Consider the following 21508-nt stretch of genomic DNA (forward strand, 5'->3'; position numbering starts at 1 on the left):
GACTAGGTCCTGTGCTAACCACCCTAGAGGTGTTCGCTTTACACAGGATTTTCTGAATACAACCCTTTTGCTCAAAAGAAGCACTCCTGTGGGGGAAGTTTTAGATTTTGTAGGACTGGTGAGCATGTATTTTAGGACAGAGGGCATGTGTGTGTGTGTGCCCAAAGCGTGTCCCTGTGTGTGGTGGTGGCTGTGGAGATGGCCCCTGGCATCCCCAAATTCTAGCTCGTGGCACACCCCTGCTCTGTCATGTGAGAGGCTGGCCCTGGGTGTAAGCTGTTTGGAAAGAGGATGTTTCTTCAGGGAAAGTCAGAATACAAATGAACATTGGAGATGAGGGGAAAAAGGGAGTCCGAGGGTCAAGGCTATGGCTCTGAAGTCTGACCAGCAATATCCAGGGTGGGAAAGGACATGATTTAGAGGCCAGCACTATGGAAGAATCATAGTCATGAAGACCATTTGTTTCTCCCTGAGTATGCCATTTTCGAATTTAAATTCAATTTTTGTTTTGGATGTTGCTTTCAAGTTTTCAGGAATAGGCCAGTAGGCTGTTTGTTACTCTCATCCTAGATTGACTTGGAAAGATATATATTTAGGACTAAAATGTAACGTAGAAAAAGCTTGTCCCTGGTGAGTGTGAGAGGCTTAGGCAAATCTGGGGGTTCACATCAATCTATTCTGTTTCCAATGATTTTTTGTTGTTGTTGAACAAGGATTGACTAGGCCACCATAATTAAGAAATGGAGAGAACCATTTCTTGTTTGGAGTGCATTCAAATTCAGAACTAAGGGACTCATAGGTTCATCTTTCTTTCCCTGATATCTCTCCTTCTCCAGCGCCCATCAGCACCTATTCTTCTATATACATATATATACACAGACATATACTCCTCTGCCTTTAATACAGATCATTTTATAGGCAGTTCAACTTTCGAACTCTATGGCAATTACTTTAATGATGTAGCACAACGGATCTATCCTATAATGAAATATGAAAAGTAATGAACTGTCATGTGGCACTAATATGGTACGGCACACACACACACACACACACACTGTGTGCAAGTGTTTGTGGTAGACTGAATCTCAATTGCAATCTTAGGCGGGTAAGAAATGTAACTTTTAATTCTACAACTGAACGTCAGTTTTTGGTCTTGCGCTCTGGTCTGCGGGAGGGGGCAGAGGGTCTTGACATCAGCTCTTTTGGAGCCCTCCCCACTGCCCTCTCTGGTATTACTCCTTAATCCAAGGTCTTTCCCAGTTTCAGGGTGCTAAGGTGGCAGAGGGGGAATGATTACTGGTCCCTGTAACCCCCCTGAAGTTTCATCATCCTGGAGCCCATGTCCTTCTCACATCCGACTCTCTACTGCCTGGTGCTATTCTTTGGGAAACTTTCCTGCCCGTTTGTGGTCCGGTCTTCCTAAATGCACAACACAGCCAACATCTCTGGGGTCTGGCCATTTCTCTTTTTTCCTGGGACTCCTGTTCTGTTTTCTTTGTTTTTCCTTCCGACTTTGGTCTTAAGTCCATCTTTCTTCATGTTTATGCCCACTCAATCCTCTCCTTTTGGGAACTGAAGCTAGATTTCTTCTGGGAAGTCCTTTCATGTCCTCCCGAGGCAGTGAACCTGGATGTGAATGGGACGATGGGGAGGGAGTTGGTAGGAAAGATGCAGACATGGAAGGCTACCTTGAACAGAGGGAAAACACTTCAAAAATTAGCTCTGTCCAATTCTGGGATCTAATCGTGTGCATTTCACCATGCTGATGGGCTTTCCTTTAAGTTGCAGAGTCTGCTAGCAATGAGAAATCAAGTGTTTGTACATTCTTTGTCACTTATCAAATTGGCTACTTGGTAGAAGAGATGCAAATTGTAAGCTGTGCAGTGAAATTACCTTTCTATTGTAAGTTTCTAAGGACAATTAATTTTAAAAGGTGGCTGGCAAATATACTGTGAAAAGAAGTGGATTGTTAAATAGCTATGTGAGGCCAAGTTTTTTTCTCCTAATAAGGCACTCAAAAATCTTACCTTTTAAATATACTGACTGATTAATGTGAATTATATCTGCAGCATGACAAATATTTTTCAAAAACAAAGAATTTTCATGGAGGGGAATCAAATCAGAAGTAAATGGATGGGTGTGAAATCCTTTCATCGCTACAATAATAGGATAATTTATGTAATACCTCAAGCATCCAAATCTTTTAATGGCTTTTTTGAAATATAAAAGACTGAAAAAAATCAGTTATGCCTATTCCCTTCTTTACTGAGTGTTTGAAAAACTCCTTGTTCAGTTAATGTTCTCTTGAAAAATAATAGTGGCCCTGTCTGGAATGAAGAGCAGAACTGAATTCTTAATGGTTTTCTTTTGGAAATTTCTGTAGTCATTTTGGGGGAAACGTTTTCCCAGTTAATCCTTTCTTCCCAATATTTTGATAATAGCTCATGCTATTACATCTTGCTTCAAACTTTTTAGCATGATGCACCAACTTTCATCAGATTTCATTTTTCACTTTGAGGCCCATATCCCCTCAGCTCTGGATGCCAAAGCTTCCTTGGGCTTCCTGTGAAGCCCAGCTTCCCAAACAATCCTTGATGAAGGGCAAAATTTCTAAGCCTGAACTTTCTGTATCTGTATGAATGTCCTCACAGACTGGACACAAGCAGCTAGCAGGCTGGCACAGGTGCACAGCCACACTCAGGATGCTATGGGGTCCCACTCTAGAGCCCACTATCTATGACCTCCCCCATCCTGGATACGTTCCCAAAGTGCTGCTTTCTGAAATGAAATCCCTGCTCATCATCCTGGAGCCCAAGACCCTGCAGCATCTGACAACACTCAGCCTGTGTCCTAGCCATAAACCCTGTGATCTTCCCTTCCCTAGAAAAGCAATTCCTCAGGATCCAACCAGAGAGAAAGCTTTGTCCATTACACTTGGCTTTTTGATTTCTGGACTGCCTATAACACACCGAGCCATGAATACTGCTCTCTGATTGTCTTACTTTTTTCAAATGGATTGCTTATTTCAATTAATGTGTCACTAATGAATTTGATGGGAAAGAAACATAGAATGTTTCCAGCTAAGGGATGAAGGGGACAGGAAGCAGACAACTATCTGTTCAAGAGGCAGGGGTGGTGGCATAAAGAAGGACAGGAGGGACAAGAATTCTTAACCTTGGGTCTTCAGGATGGCCTAATGGCCTGAGTGACAGTCTGGGAAGAGTTTACCCCTGATTTGAAGGGGTGTGTGTGTGTGTGTGTGTGTGTGTGTGTGTGTGTGTGTAGAGGGGGGCATTTATGAGGAAGTGCACTACAATTTGTGTCTAAACTTTTTAAAATTGCATTTTTATTGAGATAACTGTAGATTCCCATCTGGTCATAAGCAATAATGTGGAGGTCCCATATGCCCTGCACTTTATGCATCTTTCCCTGCTGGTCACAAGTGGCAGAGCTATAGTCCAGTATCACAACCAGACATTGGCCTTGAGTCAATCCACCACTTGTATTCAGATTTCCCCAGTTTTCTGTGCACTCATTTTTGTGTACGTGTATATTTAATTTTATGCAAGTTTATCACATGTGTAGGTTTATGTGGCCAAGATCACAGGGTCAAGATATAGAACAGTTCCATCACCACAAGGACCTGTCCTGTTGCTTTTTTAAACCGCCTTCACTCCATTCCCCCAAGCTTACTCTACTCCTGAGCCCTGGCCACTGCTGATCTATCCTCCATTTCTAAATTCTGTCATTTCAAAAATGTTACCTAAATGGAAGGAATCAGGATGTAACCTTTTGGGATTGACTTTTTTCACTCAGCAGGAGTCTCTGGAGATTCCTCCTAATTTTATATATTGAGAATTTTTTTTTTTTATTGTGAAGCAGTGTTCCATGGTATGGATGCATTAGAGTCTGTTTAACCATTTACCAGATAAAGGACATCTGGGCTGATTCTAGCTTTAGGCTACTACAAATAATGTTGCTATGAGCATTTATGTCCAGGTTTTTATGTGAATATAAGTTTTTATTTCTCCAGGATAAATGCCCAAGAGTGCAACTGCTAGGTCATATGGGAGTTGCATGTTTTATCTAATCTTTTAAACTCATTATTTAACACTATTTTCCTACTCTACATTTTTGTATTATGAGGCAAAGTCCAGTTGCTGGAGCAGTTATGGCTCTGATATTAATTCCTGAACAAAACCTTTTTCCTTTCTCAGTGTTTTTTCTCTCTTGCAAAATAATCTTAAAACTTAGATCTGATTTTATATTTAAAGCAAATCTATAAGCTCAATGCCACTTTACAGGAAAACTGAGACACAGAAATATTAAGTAACTTAGTTATACAAGGAATTAATAGCATTGTCTGAAGCAAATCCCAAGACATGTAGTAGAATTTTTAAAACCATACCTGATGACACATTAATGGGTCATGAAATCAACAAAGTCAGTCATAAGCAGAATGTTTTTATAAAGAGATAGAATATAAACTATCAGAATACATTACACATAACGAGTATGTATTGTGCAATATTTGTTGCAGTGATGCATATATGTATGCATACGTATAGATAATTGAGTGATGGTTAAAAGTGCCACAAACTCTATCCTTATAGCTTAGCTCTTTCCTTTAAAACATTTATGAGATTACCTTGTATTTTCTCTTAACAAGGGCTTGCAATACATCAACTAGAATAGAGATTTAATTAATAATTCTTGGTTAACGTTTGCATAAAGGTAGGTTTGAAAAGACATCTTCTCTTATCTGATAGAGATTTGTCAAAACGTTATTTGTCACTTTATGGAAACTTATTTTCTTCATCATTTGAGACAGACCATGAGAGTTTGTATGAACACAAACTCTTTCAGATTACAGGAAAAAAAGGTACTCTGTCCAACTCATTTTATAAAATTAGCTTAACTTTGATAACAGGACATTCCAAGAACAGTATGAGGGGTTAAAAATTAGAGGACTTCCCAAGGTCACACTTTTAGAAGCAACTGGAGCCAAGACCCAACTCCAAATTTTCTGAAACCCGATAATATGGTTTCCCTGAGATTTTACCCTAATTCTCTGTGGGGTATTTCCAAAGTAGCATATGGTTATGTTGATTTTGTTATGAGCAGTCTGTATGTGCCAGGATTTTTGTAAGGAGATTATTTAAGCCATAACCAAGAAGACTAGGGAAGATAGACTGACAATCTGCAGATACTGGAAAGGCTGCCATGCAGGAAAGGGAGATGATGCTTCTATCTTTCAACACAAGGCAGAAGTAGGATTAGCATTTGGCAGTCAGAAGGAGGAAAACTGGTTCATCCCTAGGAAAACATTTCCAAGTAAGCTGTAAGAATGAAAGAACTGCCTAGCATGGTCTTGAACTATCCAAATGAAGAAATACCCATTAACCCATCAGAAAACCATCCAGTCTAGCTACAGGGAGACAAAACACTTTGATTAGACCAAATGTTCTTTAAGGTCTTTTTCCAAACGCAAGTTCCTAGGAAATCTACCACCAAATGACTTTCTCCTCTGTTAGCCATTTATCTCTGCAAATCCTGCCCACATACCAGATTTCCTTCCAATGTGCTTAGAATTAAAGAAATTATTTCTAATTGAAAACTTAACTATCATGATTTTATTTAAAATAAACATAATTTACCAAGAACTGAGCTTAGGGAATGTGCATTTTTTCCCTTGTAATATTTTGAATCGGGTCATAAATCAAATAATTCATAGTGTGGAATGGCATATGATGGGTTGAAATGTGTAATTCGGTGTTATCAAGGTGAAATGGAGGCTGCTCTGATCATAGTCCTTAAGAAGTAGGTAGGGGCAGTTATTACTCAACTGGAACTTCTAATAAAGAGAGAAGAAGTGATTTGCTCAAGGTCATGGAGCTAATAAGTGATCACACAGTTAATATACGGTTACACAGCTAAGGAGTTTTGGGCTTGTTACTGCTCTTTGGTGACTTCTTGAGTAAATATTAAACTTTCCACAGGAGAATATTCATGACGAGAAACTTCATACTTCTAATGAGAGTATTTTCAAGGGGTTATGAGTCTAACTGTGAGTGTTATTATTTATATAACAAGACTTACCCCTACTTTGCTTATTAATATGTTGTTAAAAAAAATAGAAAATGTCTCCCCCCTCTCATGGGGTTTTTCTTTATAGATAGACACTTCTATTCTGAAAGCAAAACATTCTAAATCATAAGATTTTACCTCATGGTTTTACATTTCAAGCCCCTCCACAGAAGATACTGAAGTTCATGCTAAATGCCATCAGGAAAAAATTGTGAGTATTACTAAGATGCTCAAATAATCCCGTCCCTACACTTTTTAAGTTGTAGTGTCAACTAGGCAACAATACTTATATTTCTTTTGCTCTCATATGGTTTCTATTCTATCTCGTTATATTTGAGATCAAACTCTTGTCCACTGCACCAGAGAAGCCCGGATGTCTGCTCCAGTGTCTGACAGATGTCATGCATATCTCTGGACCTACAGCAATAAAAGAAGGCTTCTTAGCTCTGATTTAGAAAATTATAGAGGCTTGACTTGAAAAGGCATGGATGGAGAGATGAAAGAGTTGGTAATGTGAAAGTTCCAAGAGATTACTGGAAGGGCATATCTAATAGAGAGAGGGCAGCCCAGGTTATGGGGAGAACTGTATTTTCTCCCCCTGGACTCCTGGTGTCTGCTCTGGCTGCCTGGCCCCTGAGATGTTTTAAAATGTGAGGGAGATGGCATGAAGGCCAATTTGGAAGTCAAAGATCTGCTGCTGCTGTTTGAGCCTGTCTTCCCAGTAAACTAACTGCTGCTGACAATATTGCAGGTCTGGGCCTCTGCAGATCCCTTCCAATCCTCCCTAGCATGCTGGAGAATTTCTAGAAATTGCTCTTTGAGGCCAGAGTCTGTGAGAGGTTTAATAAATCCCCAGAGGTTGCTAGAGACCCCAAGAAGATGCTTAGACAGAGTCGAATGCACACATTTCATTGGAAACTGAGTTTCAGAGACCACTGCTGGGGGCTTTTGCTCTTGCTTCATCCAGTCTTAATATTAGAGCTGTAGGAGAAGAGTGAGGGCTAGGTGTTTGGGGGGAGGAGTGCTTAGCTCCTCTGTTCTCCCTGTGCCCCCCCCCCCCACTTTCCACAACAACTTTCCAAATCTTACTCTTCTGAAGATGAATTTTGGTGATTAAAGAAGGAGCAAAAGTGGATGCTTATGTTAAATTCTTTATCTTTACCAAGAAATTTTACATAGTTTCTAATAGTTGTCTTTAATTTGTAGACATTTATGAGCATTTTAATAATCTTTTATTTATGCTATTCTATTTAAATTGATTTTTTTAAATGGCAAGTTCACAAGCAGTTGTAAGAAATAGTAGAGAGATCCCAGTTCCTTCCAGTGATAACATCTTGTGAAACTCTAGCAGAATATCACAATAGGATATCAACATGATACTGTCACTACAGAGAACATTTTCATCAGCACAAGGATGGCTCATGTTGCCCTCATATAGCCACTTCCTTCCCACCTCATCTCCTCCTTAACCCCTGGAAAAAACTGCTCTGTTCTCCAATTCTGTAATTTGGTCATTTTCAAATAGAATTTTATATAATGGAATCATATGCAATGCAAACTTTGGGACTGGATTTTCACTCTGTAATTCTCTGGGAATTCATCCAGGTTGTCATATGTGTCAATAGTTTGGTCGTTTTTATTGATGAATGGTATTCCATGATATGGATATACCACCATCCACCTGTGGAAAGACATCTAGATTGACTCCAGGTTTTGGTTATCATGAGAAAATCTACTAGGAACATTTGTAGACAAGGTTTTGTATGAATATAAGTTGTGTATGCTCTCATTTTTTTGTCAGCTTTGCCATAGTTTTATGAATCTTTTCAAGCTCTTTGGTATGTTTGTTTTCTCCACTGCTTTTCTGTTTTCAATTTCAGTGATTTCTTCCTTATGTTTATTATTTCCTTCCCTCTCTTGCTGTGGATTTATTTTGCTTTAGCTTTGTTTTCTCTGGGATCTTTAAATGTTTCCGGGAGTTTAAATGTCTGATGTGAGACTTTGTTCTTTATATCTTTACTGAGGGCTATAAATTTCCCTTCTCACTACTGCTTTAGCTATGTGAGACTTCGTCTTTCACCCATGGATTTCTTTTCTTTTTTTCTTTTTTTTTTTTGTCTTTTTAGGACTGCACTCATGGCATATGGAGGTTCCCAGGCCAGGGGTTGAATTGGAGCTGTAGCCGCTGGCCCATACCACAGCCACAGCAGCACCAGGTCTGAGCTGTTATCTGTGACCTATACCACAGCTCATGGCAACACTGGATCCTTAACTCACTGAGCAACGCCAGGGATCAAACCTGTGTCCTCAGGGATGCTATTTAGATTTGCCTCCACTAAGCCATGAGGGGAATTCCACCATGGATTATTTAGAAATGGATTAAGAAGATGTGGTATATATACATGATAGAATACTACTCGGCCATAAAAAAGAACAAAATAATGCCATTTGCAGCAACATGGATGAAACTGGAGACTCTCATACTAAGTGAAGTCAGAAAGAGAAAGACAAATACCATATGATATCACTATATCTGGAATCTAATATATGGCACAAATGAACCTTTCTACAGAAAAGAAACTCATGGACTTGGAGAACAGACTTGTGGTTTTCTGGGGGGAGGGGAAGGGAGTGGGATGGACAGGAAGTCTGGGGTTAATAGACGCAAAATATTGCATTTGGAGTGGATAAGCAATGAGATCCTGTTGAATAGCACAGGGAATTTATCTAGGCACTTGTGATGAACATGTTGGAGGATAAGGTGAGAAAAAGAAAGTATGTATATGTGTGTGTGTGACTGGGTCACTTTGCTGTACAGTAGAAAATTGACAGAACATTGTAAACCAACTATAATGGAAAAAATAAAAAATAATTATTAAAAAAGAAAGAAAAAATAGAAATGTATTGTTCAGTTTCCAAGTTTTTGGAAATTTTCTTTTTCTTTTCTTTTTTTTTAGGGCTGCACCACAGCATATGGAAGATCCTAGGCTAGGGGCTGAATCAGAGTTGCAGCTGCCACAGCAATGCCAGATACAAGCCACATCTGCAACCTACACCACAGCTCATGACAAATGCCAGATCCTTAACCCACTGATCAGGGTCAGGGATTGAACCTACATCCTCATGGATACTAGTCAGGTTCACTACCACTGAGCGACAAGGGGAACTCCCTGGAAATTTTCTCATTATCTTTCTATTTTTGATTTCTAAAGTGATTCCACTGTGGTTGGAGAACACACTCTGTATATTTCAATTATTTTAAACTTATTGGGGTATTTTTATGACTTGGGACTATGGTCTACATTAACATATATTCTGTGGGCACTTGAAAATAATGTATATTTGGCCACTGTAGGGTGGAGTGTTCTATAAATGTTGATTACATCATTATGATGTTGAATTGTTCTGTATCCTTGCTGATTTTCTGTCTAGTTGTTCTAGTAACTGTTGAGAAGGACTGTTAAAGTCTCCTACTCTAATTACAGATCATTTATTTCTCTTTTTTTTTTTTTTTTTTGCTATTTCTTGGGCCACTCCCACGGCATATGGAGGTTCCCAGGCTAGGGGTCCAATCGGAGCTGTAGTCTCCGGCCTACGCCAGAGCCACAGCAACGCGAGATCTGAGCCGCGTCTGCAACCTACACCACAGCTCACGGCATCACCGGATCGTTAACCCACTGAGCAAGGGCAGGGACCGAACCCTCAACCTCAGGGTTCCTAGTTGGATTCGTTAACCACTGCGCCACGACGGGAACTCCCTATTTCTCTTTTATTTCTATCAGTTTTTGCTTCCCATAGTTCCAAGTTTTTTGTTTGGTGCATACAGACCTAAGATTTTTATATCTTCTTAGTGAATTTAACTCTTTCATCATTATATAATGCCTCTCTCTTTTTCTCATTATTTTCTTTGCTCTGATGTCTGTTTTATCTGATAGTAATAAAGCTGCTTATGCTTTCCTTGATTAATGTTTGTATGATACATATTTCCTCATATTTTAAACTTCAACCTACCTATATTGTTACATTTTAACTTTATCTACATTAAGTTTCATGTAGATAGCACATAGTTAAGTCATGTTTTAAAATCTACTCTGCCTGTTCTGCCTTTTAATTGATATAATTAGACCATTTATATTTAATGTGATTTTGATATGTTAGGATTTATCATTTTATTATTTTGTTGTTTCTCTCTTTAATTCCTCTGCTTTATTCTCTCCTCCTTCCTGTGGATTATTTGAACATAATTTGGAATTCCATTTTGATTTATCTACAGTGGTTTTGAGTGTATCTCTTTTTATAGTTTTTTTTAGTAGATGCTCTAGGTATTAAATTTATATACAGAATTGTCACAGTTTACTGGTGTCATCATTTTACTAGTTCAAGTAAAATACAGAAATCTAACTTCCATTTACAACTCTTTACCATTCCCTACTTATAATAAAACTGTCTTACATATTTTATGTACATACATTTAGAACCACATCAGACAGTGTTATACTTTTGCTTCAACTGTCAAACATAATTTAAAAACTCAAAAAGAGAAGGAAAGCTTGTTGTTTTGTCCTTTTTTTTTTGTTTATTGTATTTTCTTCCTGATATTTCAAGGTTCTTTCTTTTATCATTTCCTTTCTGTTTAGAGAAATTTATTGAGCTTTTCTTGCAGAGTAGGTCTGCTGGTGACAAATTCTCAATTTTCCTTTATTCAAAAATATTTCAATTTCTTCTTCATTACTGAAGGATATTTTTGCTGGCTATAGGATTCTGGGTTGCAGTTCCTATCTTTCAGCGTGTGAAAAACGCTATACTACTTTCTTTTGACCTCTGTGATTTCTGATTAAAAAAAAAACAAAACTGCTGTTATTCTAATTGTTTCTCCCCTACAGGTGGGATGTGATTTTCCTCCAGTTGCTTTCAAAATGTTTTCTCTGTCTTTAGTTTTTAGACATTCAATTGTGATGTGCCTTGGCATGGATTTCTTTTGATTTATAATTTCAAACTGTAGGTTTATGTCTCCATTGCTTTTTTTTTTAATTTTCACTTTTAAATAATTTTATTTTTTTTTCAATTTAAGATCTTCCTGGTTCTTGGCATGGTGAATAATTTTCATTTGATATTTGGACATTTTAGTACTTTAAGACTTTGGATCTTCTGTTTCAGCAGAGGAAGGGAGAGGTATTTCCTTGCTAATGCAGGTGGAAGGAGGAGTCTGGATTCCCCACTCAGATTCCTTTAACACCAAGTGAGGCTTCTTAACACAAGTGAGGCTTCTTAACACCAAGTGAGGCTAGGAGTGAGTAGGAATTCTGGCTTTCCACATGGTCTCCACTGACACCATAGTGGTGGTGACCTTATTATCACTGGATGATGGAGAAAATCTTGCCTTTCTACTAGAACTCTTCTGACACCATCCCAGTGTGAGTCAGAGTGGTATCTTGTTACTGCTGGGTGTGAACTGAAGTCTGGGACCCCAAAATGGTTTCCACTGATAATACAGGCAGGGGAATTATGACCAGCCAGCTGGGCTGAGTGTTGGATCCTTTCTTAGTCTTCCCTGGCACTGCTGTAGTGGAGGTGTTTGGGTGTCTCCTATACCCACTTGGTATTTGTGGGCATAGATAGGCATGGAGTCACATTTTCTCATCTTTTGTATTTGACAGGAATAGAGTAGTAATTAATTGTCTATTAAAGTTTTCTGTCTTTCTAGGCTGACCTTTAGTGGGGTCTCTTTGGCATCTTCACTGAGTCCAGAGTTTAGTTTAATTTAGTCTCAGGTTCAGCTCATCCTCACTGCCTCTGTCTCAAGGGTTAGGTTCCTGATTGCAAAACTGACACAGGCATCTTTACTTAGGACATCCCTGCCTTCTTTTCCTCCATGTGTCTAAGTGTGTGTGCCCATGTGCATATGGATCAAGCCCAAGTTTTAGTTCATGGGGTTCTTTTTAGAGGTTGGAAACTCCCTTGAAGTTTATTTATTTTCTAGGAGTCTAGAAATTCAATAAAATTATGTTTTATGAGATCCAGGTCTTTTGTAGAAAAAGAATTGTACTACCAGAGGTTGAAACTATTTCATTTTTATTTCATTTTCAAACATTAAAAAATCTTCATAGGAGTTCCTGTTGTGGTGCAGTGAGTTACAAATCCAACTGCAGTGGCTCACTGGAGAAAGTTCTATTCCCCAGCCTAAAACACAGTGGGTTAAAGAATCCAGTGTTGCCTCAGTTGCAGTGTAGGTCTGCAGCTATAGCTTGGATTCAATCCCTGGCCTGGGAACTTCCTATGCCTTGGGTGCAGCCTTTAAAAAAAACAAAACAAACAAACAAAAAAACCCCTTCACTCAAATTAATTATCAAAAGCTTATTAAGAACATCTTGCAACATTAAAGCTGCTTTCCCCAACCTAAATGCCCTGGAGATCTAATATCACATGACAAATGATAATAGGAGTATATAGTGCATATTAGCATGCAAAGTTTCTGTGAATTTGTGCAGTAAATAAAGCTTTTAAATTGTGATTAACTCCGCTTTTCCAAAATCTTATTTGAATGTAGAACTCCATTTATTTGTTTATTTATAGGAGTATCTATTGACGCCTCACAGAACACAGAGTTCTGTGAAACAGTTTGGCTGATGTTGAATTAGAGCCTCTGCTAAAAAGCAGTGCACCAGTCAGAATGGCCATCATTAAAAGGTCTACAAATAACAAATGTTGGAGAGTGTATAGAGAAAAAGGAAGCTTCCTACACTGTTGGTGGGAATGTAAATTGGTGTAGCCACTATGGAAAACAGTATGGAGGTACCTCAGAAAACTAAAAGTAGAGTTGCCATATGATCCAACAACCCCACTCCTGGGCATATATCTGTAGAAAACTATAATCTAAAAAGATACATGCATCCTAGTGTTCACTGCAGCACTACTTACAATAGCCAAAACAGTGAAACATCCTAAATATCCACTGACAGATGAATAGATAAAGATGTGGTATATAAATACAATGGAATACTACTCATAAAAAAGAGTGAAATGATGCCATTTACAGCAATATGGACAGACCTAGAGATTACCATACTAAGTAAAGTAAGTCAGAAAAGACAAACAAATATCAAAAGATATCACTTGTATGGGCAATCTAAAATAGAACCTATCTATGAAACAGAAAGACACTCACAAACATAGAGAACAGACTTTTGGTTCCCAAAGGGGAGGAGGTGGGGGAGGGAAGAATTGGGATTTTAGAATTAGCAGATGCATGCTATTACAAACAGGATGGATAAATAATAAGTTCCTCTCTATAGCACAGGGAACTATGTTCAATAACCTGTGATAAACCATGATGGAAAAGAATACGAAAAAGAATATATATGTATGTATACTGAGTCACTTTGCTGTATAGCAGAAATTAACACTTTTTTTTTGTCTTTTCTAGGGCTGCTCCTGAGGCATATGGAGGTTCCCAGGCTAGGGGTCTAATTGGATAACCAGAGCTGTAGCTGCTGACCTACACCACAGCTCACGGCAATGCCAGATCCTTAACCCACTGATCAAGGCCAGAGATTGAACCCACGACCTCATGGTTCAGATTCGTTTCTGCTGCTGCACAATGGGAACTCCAAAATTAACACATTTTAAGTCAACTATGCTTCAATAAAATTTTAAAAAAGAAAAAGACAAATACCATATGATATCACTTATATGTGGAATCTAAAATGTGATACAAATGAATTTATTTACAAAACAGAAACAGACATAGAGGACAGACTTGTGGTTATATATAAAATGGATAAACAAGGTCCCATTGTATAGCACAGAGAACTGTATTCAATGTCCTGTGATAAACTGTAATGGAAAAGAATATGAAAAAGAATATATATATATGAATCACTTTGCTATACACAGAAATTAACACAATATTTTAAATTGGCTATACTTCAAAAAATTAAATTTATAAAAAGCCATGCAGTTGGAATGAGAACAATGTCTTGGTCAAAATGTGAGACATTGGATGAGTGCATGACCTGTTTGAACCCCATTCCTATCTTTATGAAGAGATTGAAGGAAATTGTTTCTAGCAGAGCTTCCAACTCAATAACTCTCTTCTCTCTACCAACAGAGTCATCAGTGACTCCTCTCACCATGGAGCGAAGAGTGCCCTCAAATAGTGTAGGAACTGTGTGTTCACTACTTTCTGGGCTTACAATGCCCCTCACCTCCCAGCACCCCTTCCCATGCTCCCTATTGTAGAGGACCTGCCTTTCTTGGGATTTCCAGAGCCACCGTCCCTTTGTGCCCAAGTTGCATATTTCTCTTTAGAGCTTGTTTTTGGTTTTTCCAATCACCATCACAACCAGCCAGGCCAATGATGCACTTGAATGGGGAGAGCCACCAGTGATTGTGCTCCCTCTGCCTCTGTTCATAAGATATACTGACCTTAATGGACAGGGATTTGTTTGGTCCCTGATCCATTTTCTGAGATTTATTTAATAAAGGAGAAAAAACTCTGAATCTGGAGCTAGAAGACTGGGTCTGAGGTCTTCCCACATTAGCTCCCACATTAGCTCGCCTGAGACTTGGTGTCCCCTCCCTAAGACAGTGGTGATCCTAATTGTTTTGTCTACATAATAAGCCTGCTGTCTGGATCCAGGGTGATAATTAATAGGCAACTGGGCTGTGTACTGCAAAAAAAACTTTGCAAATGGATGGGGCTGTGAAAAGCGATTTATGAGTTTTGTGACTTGAGGTTCTTGTAGTTTTCAGAACAGTAGGTTAAAATAGTTAGAGATGCACATGCTGAGGCTATTTATGAAAAACAAATTTTGGGAGATAATGAAGTTTAAATGTTTGATCTCAGACCTTGTTCCTGCCTTCTCTTTTGTTGTTTTTTTATACAAGGAAAAACAGAGAACTAATTAATTAAAAAACAAAACAAAACTACAGTCATGGGGCTTTCCAGGTAAATAAAGATTAATGAAAAGATGGGCCAATTTAAGCTAGGACATACTCATATGCCAAAGTTTATTTTCAGTCAAAAATCCCCTTAGTCTTATTCAATTCAGAAAAATGAAAACTGATGAGCTAGAAATGAAAATTTGTATATCTTCCTACTTAGTCTCATAAGTAATTCAGTTCTAATTCCTTTATGAATTCATATAATCCTTCACTGATGAATTAATGAATAATATTCTTCTAAGTGGGTTCCTTTGAGAATGGATTTTTGTGTGTATACCTTATTAAATCACTGTTAATATCTATGATTTTACCATATTAATGAAAGCACCAAACTTACGCCCTTGAAATGTGGAGGAAAAGTTATAAGATTATCATTTCAATATTCAATAATCTTTCTTGCAAAAGTGCCATGTTACACTATTCTTTCTTATGAAAATAATGAGGGATACAAATCTACTCCATCAAGCTGTTAGCAGCTTTGCTCAGTGGGCAAAGAAACTTTCGAAATCCTCATAATTGTCACTGCTTGCTGACATTCTCTCTATTTTAAGAAATAGAACTAAATCAAAATAAAGAGAACCTACACTAAAAAGACTGAGTCATAGCCTGGACCATTTCACATTGATGTGATTCGAAATGATAGCTGAAATTCTCTAATTAATAGGGTTACAGGGTCAAAGCCCGAGTGGACTTTGAGCTGTGTGATACAGCCCAGCATCTCTGCAGTACAGGGTACAAAGCATCAGGATGAGAATGGGCAGGTCCTCAAGCCATTCCATGGTCTATTTCTACCTTCCAGGTATTTCAGCTTAGTATTTTGGTTCCAGGTTCTTTGAAGATGGAATTTCAGTACCAAACGCTTGATCGGAAAAGAGTCAGGCTAGAAAACAGCTAAGAATTATCTTCCCTCTGTCTCAAATATCCCATTTCCTTCTTTTCCTGCCTAATTGTCACTTAACCTTCTGAGTCTTGGCTTACATGTCACCCACAATGGAAAGCATTTCTAGACCTTGTGCCTAAGTCAGGCCTCTTTTCTGTGCTCCTAAGACACCCTGCTAGCATATAGAGCACTTATAAAAGGTTATTTCCTTTCCTTTAAATTTTCCTTTTACTTCTCCCCTTGACTCCCACCCAAACACAGCCAGCACTGTCCAGTAGAACTTTCTGCAATGATAGAATGTTTTGGAGTTCCCACTGTGGTGCAGTGGGTTAAGAATCTGACTGTAGTGGCTTGGGTCACTGTGGAGGTGGAGATTCAATCCCCAGCCTGGTGCAGGATCTGGCATTGCCGCAGCTGCAGCATGGGTTGCCGCTGTGGCTTGGATTCAGTTCCTGGCCCAGGAACTTCCATATGTAATTTTCAGGTACAGCTATAAAATTAGAATAAAAAAAAAGAAATGTTCTAATCTGTTCTATCCAATTTGGTAGCCACTATTCACACATGGCCATTAAGCACTCAAAATATGCCATGTATTACTAGGAAATGAATTTTAAATTTTATTTCATTTTAATTATTTATATTTATTTAAATTATTTAAATTAAGATGATAAAGTATATATAAATTTCATAAATAAATTAAATATTTTATTTAAATTGTTTATTAAAGTTATCTAGATTTAAATAGCCACATGTGGCTTTTGGCTACCATACTAGACAGCATAGCAATAGACTGTAAGCTTCTTGACAACAAAGATTGCATCTTATTTCCCTTTATATTTCCAGTACTAGAAAACAGAATCCAGCACTTTCTATGCATTCAAGAAATATCTGTTGACCTTATTTCACTATCGCATTTTGTTTGATAGCTGGGACTCAGAAGTCAATATCAGAGCTTAAATTCTGGCTCCTTTACTTAACATTTAGTTCAAGGGTGACAACCTCTCTGTGGAGCAGTTTCTTCATCTTTAAGATGAGCTATCAGTAGTACCTACCTCATAGGCTTATAATGAGCATTAAATAAATTAATAGATTTACTAATGCATTAATGTTATAAATACACTTAGTGCTGAGTGCAATGGTTGGCAGGTAGTAAATTCTACTATACAGTGACTAGTTTTATATTAACTTTGCAGTGTTTTCTACTGAGAGAGAGAATGAGAGAAAGAGAAAGCTAAAGGTGAGGAAAAAATAGAATTGAATTCTGTGCAAGATTATTTAAATTAAACACTTCAGGGATCATTATGCATATATTATTTTATTTGAGACTTTAAACATCCAAAGGGCTGTTGCTCTGAGTTGCCCATCTGGGATGGACTACAGCACATGGTAGAGATAGCAGAATAAACAAAAGGCTATAAAATGGCATAATTCAGAATACAGATGGAGTGACACTTTTTAAAGTGACAGCTACCTTACTATCATTTATAATATAAATTAAATCTAATCAATTGTAACAAAATGTATCTTACAAAGAATGTCACTAAGGATGCTGACAGGAAGGACCCCATGCTAGAACAGTCTTCCACTGCTGTCAGACTGAGCCAGCACTACTGCCAAACAGGCTGCATCTTCTCCCCTGCAGTGACAAAATACATCACATTTTTCTTTCCTGGTTTGACATCTTTTTTAATACACAGTCGATGAGTGAATTTAACAATGTCTTAACCCTGAAAATGATTTCCTTCTTCATTGTTATTATGATTTATCGATGTGTCTATCTCCACTCAGGGAGGGAGAATGTGATGGTGGCTCTTGGCTTTGGACAACTCAGGTCATGCCCTCCACATTTTGGAGGAAATTTAGGGCATTACTATCCATTTTTTTTTTTTTTTTTTTTTTAGGATACGAAAACTAAATCTCAGAGACATGCTATTTGCTCAAAGCCACATTGTTCATAGTAAATAATAGAATTGGAACTAGAGTCTGGGTTTTGTGATTTCTAGTTCAATGAGTTTTCAATGAGTTTTGAGTTTAGAATATGCTGGAAGGAAAGACAGAAGGGATAGAAAGAGGAATACCCATAAGCAAGGCATTTAGCTTTTTATTAGTCACAATGAAAATCTGATGTAAGATACTGAGCCTCTCCTCAGGAGAATGTACATACAAATTTCTTTTTTGCTGACAATTTTGGGTGACAATAGTCCCGGAAATTCACTCATGGGACCTTATTTAAACATGTTTAGTGTGGAAATAGTCTAGTTTCATTTTAAGGGATTATAAATAATGCCTCCAGATTTCTGCACGTCAATATATTCTGAAACATCTGCTGTAAAAGGGCACAGTCTCATGGGAAAAGGATGGGTTCTGAACAGGTTTTATTACTCTCAATTATTGCAAACACTGTTTGTAGATTGTGCAGCTTCTCCTACTTCCAAATTTGATGTGGTTGTGATGACAAGCTATGAAGTTAAGACCGTAATACATTTTTTTTAAATAAGAAGACATTATTACATGTTTCTTCTTACCAATAAGCTTTGAAGTTAGTTAACGTTACCAATTATTACCAAGATGTATGTATTTCAAAGGCATTTGCTTCCTAGGAGGTAAAATATTCTAATTCCAAGGAGTAAAAGTGAAAGATATATTAGCTATGCGGTGCTTTCAAGTTTGTAAAATTGTACTAGAAAAAAAGCAAGACAAGAAAATATCTGGGATGCTTTGAATAATTCTGACATTTAAATAATTTAAATAAGTTGCTAAAAGGAATAAAGAAATTGTGGTAAGTAACCAGAGATCTCTTTAAACACAGATATTAATGTCAAACATGAAATCCATTAACCGCAAGTTGCTCGTAGGGACAGTATAAACATTTAAAGAGACATTATGAGGTTTTTATTTCAGATATAGCCATCATTTTCACTTTTCAATGGGAAAATGTGAAACCACTTTTCAGAACAGTAATTTTAAATTGCATAAATGAGGAATGAAACAGACATAGATAAATTATGGTAAGAAACTACATGCCTGTCATACCTTTTTAGAAAGTACAATAAGCTATTATTTATTTATTTTATACCCTTCAAAAAATATAGGAAATAGCTCCAGGACAACCTGGATAAAAATTTATCTTTTCTGTCATTGGAGCTGCTTTCTACTTATTTTAAAGATACTCTTGGGGGTCTTACCAAGAATTTCCTTTTTATTAACTCAGTCTATCTTTTCTTGAAGGACAAGTTCTTTTCTTGCTAAGGGGGCAAGACTGAACCTTCACATATGTTTTCATGCAAGTACATTCCTGTGGCAGAATAGTGCTGCACCAGTATTGCCCCTCCCTAGAAACAAAATCTATAACCAGAGTTGTCTATTATTTCTTAAAAAGGCCACACTCTGTTTCCTGATGATCGTCTAACTCTTTTTACAGCCTGATTTGATCTAAGCAAACAACTTTCAAAGTACACTTAAAACAGATGCCTTCAGAAGTGGAAACATCTGGCAGGGCTTGGATTGTGGTGGCTTTATTCCTACGAAAGAATGCAAGAAAGAAACCATGTCTTCAGGTTTTGTCTTAAGTTTGAGTGGTACAAAACTGGGATTATGACATAAATGCAAGACATGAAAAGACCTTGTTAGACCTTGTTACAGAGCGAGTTTTGATTCAGGAGGTCTCAGGAGCGACTTGAGAGTTGATATTTCCAACAAACCCAGGTGCCAATGTTTGTTGCTGGAGTGCAATGGTCTGGAAGCAATAGTGAGGATTCTGACTCATCTCTAGATCCTGGGAATGCAGGAGTATGAGAGAGCAAGCAGATCCCCTGAGAGGTATGAATACAAGGTAGGGGGCAGGTTCTGTCAAAGTGAGAAGGTATAGGAACACGCTTAGGAGAGGCTGAGGACATAAGCGATTTTGTTGGTTTATAACTGAGTTCCTAAGATGCAGAGTGAAGGTTTTCAGGGTGGGTAAGTGTGTGGGATTGTGTCAGAATAGGGGATGTACAAACATGATAAAAAATATGGACAAATAATGAGGATGACCTGAGATAAACAAGGGTGGGTTTACTTCTGATGCTCCCTTAGGGGAAAAGGTACCCTCAGATCCAATGTTAATCTCCTTCATAAGATTGGAACCTTGAACAGACTGTTGTAGTGAGGATGGGAGCGTTGTGTGTCAGGGGTTGGGGGTCTTTCCAGAACCAAGAGGAGGCCTGAGGGTCTCCTTTGCAATCAAAGTGGCAGGGTCTAGGCCTGGGGAAAGGCAACATCATCTGGAATGTACGGAGCTCTGAGGGCCCCATTTGCATTCCTCCATGGCTACCTGGTTCCTTTCCTCAAAGCAACCAGTGTTACTAGACTCCTGTGTATCTTAGAGCTATTTTATGCAGACAAAAAAAAAAAAAAATCAATGAGGATATAAAATATTTCAACAATGCAATTAACAAGCTTGACCTAATGGACATAAGAAGAATATTATACCAACAGTTGCAGCACACACATTTTACTCCTTTCAAGGACCCACGGAACATTTACACAAATTGATCCATGCTGGGCCATGAAGCAAATCTCAACAAATTTCAGACGACTGTTATAGAGACAATATTCTCTGACCACATTACAATTATGTTAGAATTCAATAACAAAGATAAAAGTCTATACATTTGAAATTTAAGAAACACAGTTCTAAATAACTTATGGACCAAAAGATATCATAACAAATCAGGAAATATGCAGAACTAAATGAAAATGGGAATCCTTTTATAAGGCTTGTTGGATGAAGCTAAAGCCATGGCAGAGGAAATTTTTTAGCCTTAAATATTCATATTAGATAAGAAGAAAACATGGAGATCAATAAAGTAATAATTAATGTTCAAAAGTTAAGAAAAACCAAAATTAACCCAGGAAAAGTAGAAGGAAATAATAAAGAACAAGGATTTGATAAAATAGAAAACTAACATGCCATAAAAAGTCCCAGCAAAGGCTAAAGTTGATTATTTGAAAAGAGTACATTTGCTAAACCTCTGGTGAATTCAAGAAAATAAAAAAGGAGAAGATAAAAATTAGAAATAAAGACAGGGACATATCAGAGTTCCCACTGTGGCTCAGTGGGTTAAGAACCCAACATAGTGTGTGTGAGGATGCAGATTTGATCCCTGGCCTTGCTCAGCTGTGGCATAGGCATGGCTGTGGCTATGGTGGAGGCCAGCAGCTGCAGCTCTGATTTGCCCCCTAGGCCGGGAACTTTCATATGCCACAGGTGCAACCATAAAAAGAAACAAACAAACAAAAAACTAGGGTCATATCAGGAGAAGCAACAGAACAAGATGATAATAAGTATTATTAAATAGCATTCTTTATAACTGCATCAGAAAAATTCCTAGAAAAATATAATTTACCAAAGAAGAAATAGAAAATGTTAGTATTCTTAGATCGTAGTTAAAAGCCTTCCTATTTATAAGCACAGATTGTATTACCAATATAGTCTAGCAAATATCCAAAAAAAAAAAAAAAAGAGTAATTACAATCTCATGCAAACAATCCAGCAACAGAAAAAAAGGGAACACTGGCAAATCATCATAAGAATTTAGTTTTCATAATCTTGACATC

The sequence above is a fragment of the Sus scrofa genome, chromosome 1 (assembly GCF_000003025.6).
Source record: "Sus scrofa isolate TJ Tabasco breed Duroc chromosome 1, Sscrofa11.1, whole genome shotgun sequence".
Lineage (NCBI taxonomy): Eukaryota > Metazoa > Chordata > Mammalia > Artiodactyla > Suidae > Sus > Sus scrofa.